At 44.5% G+C, this 12,236-nt stretch overlaps 1 protein-coding gene across 3 annotated transcripts in view; it reads right to left on the minus strand.

Moving 5' to 3' along the window:
* Positions 1-1,128, minus strand: part of VWA5B2 (von Willebrand factor A domain containing 5B2) — a 38,333-nt gene extending 37,205 nt beyond the window's left edge. For 2 of the 3 annotated variants that reach the window (XM_035133001.3, XM_088669237.1), the window contains exon 1: positions 980-1,119. The gene's annotated coding sequence lies outside the window, so the exon portion shown is untranslated. Of the gene's footprint in view, positions 1-979 lie in introns of all 3 variants that reach the window. The other variant, XM_035133006.3, reaches the window with a different exon arrangement.
* Between the last annotated feature and the right edge of the window lie 11,108 nt (positions 1,129-12,236).

Consider the following 12,236-nt stretch of genomic DNA (forward strand, 5'->3'; position numbering starts at 1 on the left):
GAATGCTGGTTTATATCTTGTAAACTGTTGTTCTGTGACAAATCTTTCATTGATTGAAATGTTTTTATGCTACTGTTTTGGTCAATTGTATTTTATACTTTTACTGTTTTGTTTTTATGGCAAACCATCTGGAGCGGGCTTCTTTGTCTTGAAATGAAATACATTAAATAAAATAGACAAAAGTTCAAATTGAGAATGAAATAAAGGAGAGACTCCTTTCACTCACCTTCTTGGAGCAATTTGATAGACGCTCACCTGGGAGTTCCCTCTACTAAGACTACAAAGTATTTGAGCACATGCAAAATTCAGCCTAATATATCAGTTGGCCCCAGAACTGGGAAAACCCCTATAGTCAAGTGAAACCTCCAATCCAATAGCTTGGGAGGGGGGGGGTGATTCCTCCAGCACTCCTTACCCTTATTTCTTTTCAAAAACAGTGGAACAGAATTAGAACTAAACCAGTCCTGTTCGCCCCCAGGTGAATACTTTTAACAACAGAGGGTTGGGAACATTTGCTAATATACTATGATGAGTTACAGTAAATAATTAATATGATACATGTTCAATACATAAGTGCAAGTCTGCTAGTGATGCAGTAGGAGCAGGAGCAGCTGCCAAGACAGCTGAAAGGTTTGGTGTGCCATGTTCTGTTTGCTCCCTTTCCCATTCACAAAATGTGGGTCACATACCTGCAATATGGGTTTCTCGGTCATCAAGACAAATAAGCAAGATCTGCTTTGTAACATTTGTACATTTGTTCATTTAAGAGAAAATATGGGAAACAGTAGCAAGCTAAAGTTATTCCTTGCTCAGGGATTGGCCGGGCACATCTTACACTCAAGGGGTGCCTGCCCCCCCCCCTAAAGAGCCAGAGTCCCATACAGTTGCTGCCTCTAATGCTACTCGGCTTCACCCACTCTCCCACTCTTTTGTTGCCCTACAAAGTTACCCAACACACAACTGAGCATTAAGGGCTTACCTGGAGAATGACACACCGTCTGTTGTTTTAACCAGCTTGGTTTGGGATGAATTAAATAGATGAAAAATCAGCACATTTCTGGATGGGCTCCTGGCATCCAGAGTTACCAGAAGCCTAGTTTCTCCAGCCTCTCAGCCTCTGTCTTCTCCCTTTTGAGAGGGAAACTGTCAGATTCCCTGTGCGATTGCTCACTCATACACATACACACACATACACACACACACTCCCTCTCTGCTGCAGACTCTCTCTAGTACTGGCTGCCTCAATGCCGTAGTGGATACATCTCTACTTCCTCAGTGCCAGCCAGATGCAAGGAAATGAAGCAGCTCCAAGCCTGGCCTAATTAAAGGGCCAGGCTGTCTGCACTACTCTGACAGCGCTGAGGAGAGAAAACAGCCAGTTCTGTAAGCATTGTCTTTGACTTGTTCTCTGGATTATAAAGTCTGCCTGTCAGAGGTAATGAACGGATAGGAATGAGTGGCAACTTTATTAGAGAAAAGACACTAGGTATTGTCTATAATCATCTATATCAGGGGTCAGCAACCTTTTTCAGCCGTGGGGCGGTCCACCATCCCCCAGACCATGGGTCGGACTATATTTTGAAGGAAAAAAATGAACAAATTCCTATGCTCCACAAATAACCCTGAGATGCATTTTAAATAAAAGGACACATTCTACTCATGTAAAAACACGCTTAGTCTCGGACCATCTGCGGGCTGGATTGAGAAGGCGATTGGGCCGCATCCGACCCCCGGGCCTTAGGTTGCCTACCCCTGATCTACCTATATCTATATCTCATTTTGGACAAATTAACTCCATCTCTTGCTCTGAAGAAGTGTGCATGCACACGAAAGCTCATACCAAAATAAAAACCTAGTTGGTCTTTAAAGTGCTACTGAAGGAATTTTAAAATTTTGTTTCGACTCAGACCAACACGGCTACCTACCTGTATCTTGCACCAAAGAAACACAAATCCTGCTATGGGATACATCGTTTACCATTACTAGAAGAATAAGATTTTAACAGAATGTTTTCACAAGGACTGGAGTAGCGGAAGACAGAGAAGACAGGAAGGAGGTGGTATCTGCTGTGACACACTGGGATACAGTAATGACTTGTTTCAGTGCCTTCACCACACACTTTCAGACGTTTATCCATAACCATGTGGCCTAGAAATGTCATGAAAAGTTTCAAGAAGCTATAATTCCCAAGTAAGCCCACAGATTCTATACTGAGTGTAGCACACAAACAATTCTGGGGTATGCCCAGTTATAATAGAGAATACTGGGTTAGATGGACAGAAAAGTCTGGCCTGGGTCACTAGAGACCCACTGTGGAGAGATCTTTTACATCACCTCAAACAATTTTTCAGTGGAAACAGTTTACACACTCGGGGCCAAACCAGACATGATGGGTTACCATTAACGCACCCACCCCATACCCTTATAAAAGCAGAAGGTATATTTGTTGGCATTCATCTGTCTCTGGAGACAATGGAAGAGCGTGCCTTCGGGGTTAAAGTCAAACTTTTGGAGACTTACAGCACATGCTGTGGCGGTATAGACCAATACAGTAGAGACATATCTTATTGCAGGTGGGGCAGGTGAAGGGGGTCCGATTTTCCTGCTACAGGTACACCATGGCATTTCTTCTCTGTGTTCCTTCTGGCAGTCATGCCTCCTCTGGTCCCTGCTGAGGATACACAAGCTGTCTGTCTGTCTCCAGGAACTGTGATTGTCTGCCAGGGATTCCCATACGGCGGGGTTAATGATGCCAGCCTTCATGTCATGTTTGCAGACATCTTTGTAGCACAGAGTTGGTCTGCCAACAGGTCTTGTCCTGAAGCCAGTACCCGCTGAGCACGTCTTGGGGGGATCCTGCCATCATCTATTCTGTGTACATGACCAAGTTGATTAAGCATGAATCCTCACCCCAACCCATACCTCACCTTTAATACTCCAGGCACTTTTCTCCCTTCCTGGCTCCAGTACTGGGAACTGTGGAAAGTGTCTAAAACAACAGATTGATAGGAGGTAATGCATGGGAATGGGTAAAAGTCCAGCACACTATTCTACACACTCCTGTTATTGTTAAAGTAAGGCATACCACAACTTCCTCCTTTATATGAGAAGAGGGAAGGCACATTAAAAGAAACCCATGGCAACCACCACGTTCCATTTGAGTCTCAGTTGCCTGTAATCAAGTGTAAAGAAATCATGTGAATACATATGCATGTGTGAACCACAGTATTGCTGCAGGGATACTTTGAGGTTAATGTAATAAACATGGTTTGATAGAGTACACATGGAAAGATTTCACTCTTTTGATTTATTCACAGTCTTACTACTAACCCACTGATCATGCAATGCAAGAGAAGCATTTCTATTTTCCCCTCTCAGTAACTGGAAGGGCTTTATTTATTACATTTCTATACCACCTCTTTGCGAAAGTCATGAGGCAGTGCATATCCTAAAAGACCCAGTAATATGCAAAATAAATATTATTAAATATTAAAAACAGCAATATGCAGCTGCAACAGGCTGGGGAAATAGGAAATAAAACTGGAATTACACTGGAATTACTAAGGCTGCAATCTTATCCACAGTGACTTTGGGGTATGCATCACTGAACATTAGCTGCACCTCCCCTTTCTCCACACCACACCCATCATGATGTTTCAACTTTAATTTACTTAGTTTCAGCCTGAGAGTTTCAGTCCATGGTATCAAAATCTAAAAACTGCTTCAAAGACATGATTCAACTGTTGTTGTTTTTTAAGGTATTATTCTTGCACTCTTCAGTTTTCTTAAACTAAGAGATTTTCCTAACTGGATATAATTTACTGCTCAGCAGGACTGCCCTGCTTGACCTGAAGCCAAGTTAGTCCAAATGATCCAAACTGAGTCCTGTTTTAGTTTCCTTCAGCCTTCCACCACTCCCTCCAAAAGGAAGTAGGAACAAACCACTTGCACGCCAGACAGTTACTTTGTGAATCATATTAACTGTTGCTTTTTCCTCTCTGAGCAAGCTCTAAATTCCTTATTCTTATCTTGGCCATTTGCCTGTTCTGAGATCCCAGTCTTCTTCCTGTTTGCCTATCCTGACTTCTTGGTTGCGTGTCAGCTTTTATCTGCCAGGAGAAAGTCCTAGTGCTGACTCTGAAAAGACTTGTCCAGCATATTCTTAAGCATATTTAGTCAGAGGTACCGTAATTCCCAATGGGATTTATTCCCTAATAACTGTGTTTAGAATTGCATCCTTTAACTATATGTTTACATTCCAGCCTTGTCCTGGTTTTCCCATGGGATTCAGATTTGGTTTATAATTGCCCTGGTGACTGCCACCTGGTACTCCATACCAAAGGAGAACAAATAACTCAGAAAATTCCATTGGAGAATCTACCCTTAGTAAATCCTGGTCAGGAATGAAGAAGGAAACAACTGTTATGTGGTATTTGGAACATTTATTATTCGGATACCTGGAAATGTATTCAATGCCATCACGTGCACTTAAGGGGTGGGGAATAAATAATTAACATAAAAATCTGTTTAATTTGAATTGCACAAAAGTGAACTATTCAGAAAGGTGTGGCTGGAACCTTTGCAATTTCTTGCTTGATGAAATAAAAGGCTGTTATTTCAGGGTAACACACTTGCAATAACAACTTATAAATTTTTGTTCAGAGCCTGTCATTGTCAGAGAATAGGGAGCAATTTCTGAACAATTTAAGCAGCTATTACTGTAACTACATAATGATGGTGTTTTATAACTATATAATTACTGGAAAATATAAATATCTTTCTTGATGGGTACAGTATAATATGATTCACAATATTTATGTTGTAAAATTCACTGATATAACTAGAATTTACTTATAAAGAATAAACTGCGGAAGTCAACCCCCATTCCAATTCAACTGACAATTTATTCTGATAAAACAGAAAGTCCTGTATTTACCCTACAATGTATTCTTGGGCAGCTCCTTGTGTGACTTTTGAAAAATGCTGTACCCTCTCATCAATGACACCTACCAAAGGATCCCCTTTTTATTTTATGGAGGCATGCTGGGAAATGGCTTGCACTTTCCCCCTTACACAAAGTGAAGCACAAGGCCCCTTTACATCAAAGTGCAGGGAATTAATTCCAGAGAACCGGTGTAGCAACACTAAAAGCCCAGTTTCTAATACAGACTAAACATACATACCTCAGGGACATATAACCACAGCTGCTAGCAGTGAAGGAGTATCAGAAATTGCTTAATCGTGAAAAGACGCCTTCCTCATGAGGAGGTTTCTGATTCTAGGCCTGTAGACACACACTGTGCCATTGTTCTTCTACTGGCACCAGCACTCTCAAGGACCTCCTCTGACATGCCCAGAGGTTCTTCCTCGGGTATCAACCCAGAAGTCCTATCAAGGGGACCCTCAGCATTGGACTCAGGGGGCCCTGCCTGCTCCTTCAGGTCCTTCAGGTGTGGGGTGTCTTGTTCATCCTCTGATGATTCCATGTCTGGCACCAGATCAGAACTAGCCACACCACCACCTTGCCCAACCTGGCCCTCTGCTGCTGCTTCAGGAGTACAATGACTTGCTGCCAAATAATTACATTAACCACCTGTACATTTATGAATAAACAAATTTAAAAGATAAATAAATGTATCTTCAGCCTCCAGGACTCTGGGGTGGGAGAACCACAGGTAAGTTGGGACCACAGCACTTGCCGACCTGTTAAACTGCATTACATGATCAAGCAACTCATCCTCCTGATGGGAAAACTGTGCTGAGCATGGCTGAAGCAGCACTTTTCCCTTCAGCTGCATGCCTGAAGAATACGCATTTCATCTGCATGCAGCCCTGCAGCACTTGCATCAATCTCATTACAGAAGCCAACATTAGCAAGCAGCAGGACTCCCCTGCATTTGCTGTAGGGGTGTGGCACACGGAGGAAGCAAATGCACAAATGTTTCTTACTCCATGCTTTTATAAATGGAGTGAAGAAAAATACAGAAAATACCCTGAACCTATACTTTTATGCACTATAATATTTGTCCCTCCTTTGAACATTAATGTCAATGCATATTATTATTATTATTATTATTATTATTGCTGTAACAAGATGCACAGTCCCCATGCCCCCCAAAGAATCCTGGGAACTGTTGTTTACCCTTCAGTTTCCAGCACCCTTAACAAGCTATAGATCCCTGGGTACTTTTTTTTGGGGGGGGGTTGTTATATATGTTTATGCAAAATCTTAAGTACTATATCATACTAACCAATTGGCCAATAAATACATGGAGTTTTCATGTATTGCATTGCATTTCATTGGGTGTGAATAGGCAGTCAATGCAGTTGCTCTTCCTGACCATGCCTCGCAGCCTCTGCCAGCACACAGGCTGCTGCATTCTGCACTAGTTTGAGCCTCAGGACCATCTTCAAGGGAATGCCCAAGTACAGTGCACTGCAGTTGTCTAAACTGAAGGTTATCAGAGCATAAGAGTACAGGGGTCAAGTCATTCTTGTCCAGAATAGTCATAGCTGGTATATACAAACCATAGGTGGAAACTGGCATTCCAAGTCACCAAGGCCACCTGGGTCTAAAGTTAAAATTAATGGATCAAGATTCCACCAAACTACACACCAGTTCCTTTCAGAGGTGTGCCATTCCAACTCCCAGACCTAAGAACCTTGCACCTCTGTTGTACTGAATTCAGTTTAAATTTGTAGACCCACATCTAGCCCATCACTGTTGGCAAGGTTGGGCCTAGCACCTGAACTGCTTCTCTGGATTCAGATGGCAGAGATAGAGCTGGGTTTCATTAGCCACCTCACTCCACATATTCTGATGACAACTTCCAACAGCTTCATAGAGATGCTAAATAAGTATAGGAATCAGGATGGGCACCAATGGAATTCCATAAGACAACTCCCATAGCACTGAGGTATAGCTTCCCATTGCTATTAGGACAATAGCATCTGAAACCAACTATATGCAAACAGATTTACACTCTACTCATGGAGTTACTTGGAGGCCACTCTGAGTCCTTAAGCAAAATAACTGAATAATCTTTTAAACAAATGGGAGAAGTGATAAATGGGCAGAAATGTAGAGTGAGAAACATTCAGCAATGCTAAGATTTAATTTGAGCATTACATATTCTCTTAATGAAAAATAAGTCATGGGAGAAATATACATAGACAAAGAGTATTACAGTGGGTGTCATCTTATTCATCTCCCTCTGAGGATGAACAACATTGAAGTGAGATGCCTTATGGAACTGGCTGAGATGACTGGAAGAATCCGCAACCAGGGAGAGGAAGCGATAGAAGAAGAATGGAAAGATTTTAAACTGTATTTAAAAAAATATGCTAAAGTAACATATTAGATCAGAAATTAAGTTCTAAATAAACTGTGGAATTTAGGAATATGTGATATGAAAGCTAGAAAACAAGGTTAGGTAAGGTGATGAAAATGATTTAATTAGAATTTGCTAACTATAAATGTGTTAAAGAACCACAGGGAGGGAAGCCCGAGGAGGTCCCATTATACCATGTGAGATGATATGAGAATTGTTACTGTATATGTTTTCCTTTTTCTTTTTTTATCTTATATGTCTTTTTTCTTTTTTCTTATATATTGTTATTTTTGTGAAAACACTAATAAAAATATTATAAAAAAAACCATTGAAGTGAGATGCCAACCTTCCCATCACAACCAGACCAAAGAATGGTATATGCTTATCTAACAGAACAGGAACGTGCCGTCTAATATGTCAGGGCATGGATCAACTCCATGGACTTTTAATTAGAGAAAGTAAATCCTATGCAGATGGATGCACAAAGTTGTTATGAGGTTACCCTAGCAACTGTAACATTGCCTTTGGGAAATAGAAAGCAGAAGGTGTAAACTGACATGGTTCTGTTAATCTTCAGCCTACCTAAAGGGAATAAGGTGTTCTACATGGATCACGTGACTTCCTGGGCTGAAAGATTCAGAGATACTGCTTTTAGTACAAAATGACCCTATTTATTGATTCTGACTGATAGAAAACAGTCGTTACTTAATTCAACATTAAAAATGCATACTTCATGAGGTGGTTTTGCTCACCTCCATGAATGAAGTCTAAAAAAACCCACAGTAACAAGTTTAGAAAGCGTGGCCATTATTTATTCTTAATCTGTAAAGTGAGCAGCACAATAAGAGGTTCTTCATGACTTCTGACCCAGAATGGATTTCTTCACTTTTTCTCTGTTTCGATAATTTGTGAAAACCGGGTTGAAGGAGATGCAGAAAAGTGCTATCAATGGCTACTAGTTGCCGTTGGAGGCAGGAACGTTTCTGAGTACTAAATGAGGGAAACCACAGCAGGGGAGAGTTCCCTTTTGCATCAATCCTACTTGCTGGTTACCCAAAGGCACCCGTTTGCCATTCTGAGATCAGGATGCAGGACTAGATGGGTCATTGGTCTAATCCAGAAGGCTTTTCTTATGTTCTTAAAACCATTTTTTGGATGATGACACTTTTCAAACATAACTCAGTCGACAGCACCCTCTAGTGGTTAAAACCTGCGAATAACTATACCTATGAAAAGAAGAAATTATGGCAACTGAAACAAAATTAGTACCATAGAATTTGAGACATAAGCATGAATATAATATATAATCTAATGCCTTGTGCAATTTATATTACAATAATTGCTGTAATATATCACACCTATCTCACGTGCCTCTTCGAACAAACCAAAGGTTCGAAAGGTGCAGGTCAGAAGGAAAGCAACGCTGGAGAATTGACGCTTTCCAGCAATGCAAGCACATTTGTCGGTGGTCAGCCTTTGGCAAAAGGTGCAGGTCAGAAGGAAAGCAAATTAAAAGGGAAAGCACCTCGCCCTGGGCGCTGGATGCTTTCCACATGCAGTTTTCACATTGCGTAGCTCCTCTCCATTCGAGGCTGCCTTTGAATACACTTTAACTGAACTGCAAACCGCCCTGAGTGGTGCAGGGGGCGGGGGCAGGAGCTTGTAAAGGAAAAGCAGGTTCGAAAGGTGCGAGTCAGAAGGAAAGCAAATTAAAAGAAAGATCGAAAGAGCATGTAGCAGCGCCTGGCATGAAATGGGCGGCAGGAAGTTGAGGCAAGGACATTTGTCGGTGGTCAGCCTTTGGCCTAGAAATTCTCGGCGTAGCTCACTTTGGGCCATGGATGCTGTCCACTTGGAGCTCTCATGTGGTGCACTTCATGTTCAGCATGGATGCTTTCCACATGCAAGCAGGTAGGAAAGGTGCAGGTCAGAAGGAAATTAAATTATGCAAATTAAAAGATCGAAAGAGCAGGCAGCAGCGGCTGCCATAATAATAATAAAAATAATAATAATTTATTATTTATACCCCGCCCATCTGGCCGGGTTCCCCCAGCCACTCTGGGCGGCTTCCAAAAAAAAACAGAAATTCTAAAATACAGAAATCCATCAAACATTAAAAGCTTCCCTAAACAGGGCTGCCTTGAGATGCCTTCTAAAGGTCTGGTAATTGTTCTCTTTGACCTCTAGTGGGAGGGCATTCCACAGGGTGGGTGCCACTACCGAGAAGGCCCTCTGCCTGGTTCCCTGTAACTTGGCTTCTCGTAATGAGGGAACCGCCAGAAGGCCCTCGGAGCTGGACCTCAGTGTCCGGGCAGAACGATGGGGGTGGAGACGCTCCTTCAGGTATACCGGACCGAGGCCGTTTAGGGCTTTAAAGGTCAACACCAACACTTTGAATTGTGCTCGGAAACGTACTGGGAGCCAATGTAGGTCTTTTAGGACCGGTGTTATGTGATCTCGGCGGCCGCTCCCAGTCACCAGTCTAGCTGCCGCATTCTGGATTAGTTGTAGTTTCCGGGTCACCTTCAAAGGTAGCCCCACGTAGAGCGCATTGCAGTAGTCCAAGCGAGAGATAACTAGAGCATGCACCACTCTGGAGAGACAGTCAGTGGGCAGGTAGGGACTCAGCCTGCGTACCAGATGGAGCTGATAAACAGCTGCCCTGGACACGGAGTTGACCTGTGCCTCCATGGACAGCTGTGAGTCTAAAATGACTCCCAGGCTGCGCACCTGGTCTTTCAGGGGCACAGTTACCCCATTCAGGACCAGGGAGTCCTCCACACCCGCCCGCCTCCTGTCCCCCACAAACAGTACTTCTGTCTTGTCAGGATTCAATCTCAATCTGTTAGCCGCCATCCATCCTCCAACCGCCTCCAAGCACTCACACAGGACCTTCACCGCCTTCACTGGTTCTGATTTAAAAGAGAGGTAGAGCTGGGTATCATCAGCATACTGATGGACACCCAGCCCAAACCCCCTGATGATCTCTCCCAGTGGCTGCATATAGATGTTAAAAAGCATGGGGGAGAGGACAGAACCCTGAGGCACCCCACAAGTGAGCGCCCAGGGGTCTGAACACTCATCCCCCCCCACCACTTTCTGAACACGGCCCAGGAGGAAGGAGCGGAACCACTGCATGACAGTGCCCCCAGCTCCCAAGCCCTCTAGACGGTCCAGAAGGATGTTATGGTCGATGGTGTCAAAAGCCGCTGAGAGATCCAGCAGAACAAGGAAACAGCTCTTACCTTTGTCCCTAGCCCGCCGGAGATCATCGACCAGTGCGACCAAGGCAGTTTCAGTCCCATGATGAGGCCTGAATCCTGACTGGAAGGGATCCAAATGGTCCGCTTCTTCCAGGCGTGCCTGGAGTTGTTCCGCAACCACTCGCTCAATCACCTTGCCCAAGAATGGAAGATTTGAGACTGGGCGATAGTTGGCCATATTGGCCGGATCTAAAGATGGTTTTTTAAGAAGCGGTTTAATAACCGCCTCTTTCAGCGGGTCTGGGAAGGCTCCCTCATGGAGAGAAGCATTTACCAACCCGCGAAGCCCATCGCCCAGCCCTTCCTGGCTAGCTTTTATAAGCCAGGATGGGCAAGGATCAAGGAGACAGGTGGTTGGTTTCATTCGTCTAAGCAGCCTGTCCACATCCTCGGAGGTAACAGATTGAAATTGATCCCACAAAACTTGACTAGACAGGACTCTAGCACTCCCCCGCCCCGGCCCTGCTCCCACGGTGGAGTCTACCTCTTCCCGAATCTGAGCGACTTTATCTGCAAAAAACTTTGCAAAATCATTGCAGGAGATCATGTGGCCCGTACTGGGCCCGGATGGAGCAGGTGGTTCCGCTAAATTGCGAACCACCTGGAAGAGTCTCCTGCTGCTGTTTTCTGCAGATGCGATGGAGACAGTGAAGAAGGTCCTCTTCGCCGTCGCCATTGCCACTTGGTAGGCTCGAAGTTGAGCTCTAGCCCGTGTCCGGTCTGATTCAAAATGAGTTTTCCGCCACCGGCGCTCTAGCCGTCTCAACGACTGTTTCATTGCCCTCAGCGCCGGGGAAAACCACGGGGCTGTCCGGGCTCCATGCAATCTGAGAGGGCGCTTCGGAGCCAGACAGTCAATAGCGCTGGTTAACTCCGCATTCCAGCGGGCCACCAGGGAATCAGCTGAAAGGCCATCGACATGGGATAAAACATCCCCTACCACTCTTTGGAAGCCAATTGGATCCATTAAGTAGCGGGGGCGGACCATCCGAATCGGTCCCACCTCCCTGCAGAGGGAAAGGGTTGCGGAGAAGTCCAGTTGCACCAGAAAGTGATCTGACCATGGCACTTCTTTTGTTTCGCTTTTACTTAATGTCAGATCACCAACATCCATAGAGGTAAACACCAAGTCCAAGGCATGTCCGCGGCTATGAGTTGGGCCAGACTTATTCAGGGACAGCCCCATGGTGGCCATGCTTTCCACGAAGTCCCGAGCGGCTCCTTGTAAGGTCGTGTCGGCATGGATGTTAAAATCCCCTAAGACAACCAAGCTAGGTGTCTCCAGGAGCACATCCGACACAACCTGAAGCACCTCGGGCAGGGAATCCTTGGTGCAGCGGGGAGGTCGGTACACCAAAAGGAATCCTGTACTGCCTCTATTGCCCAACTTCCAGAACATGCACTCAGAGAACTGGGTCTTCCCAATAGGACGCCTGGTGCAAACTAATGACTTCCTAAAAATCACTGCAACCCCCCCTCCCCGCCCAGATGGCCTGGGTTGCTGTGCATAAGAGAAACCTGGTGGGCAAGCAGCGCCAAGAACGGGCCCATCGGCTTCCTCCAACCAGGTCTCTGTCACACATGCCAGGTCAAATCCTCCATCCACAATCAGGTCGTGAATGGCGGTGGTCTTATTCATCAT

Source organism: Zootoca vivipara, chromosome 5, assembly GCF_965207765.1.
Source record: "Zootoca vivipara chromosome 5, rZooViv2.hap1.1, whole genome shotgun sequence".
Classification (NCBI taxonomy): domain Eukaryota; kingdom Metazoa; phylum Chordata; class Lepidosauria; order Squamata; family Lacertidae; genus Zootoca; species Zootoca vivipara.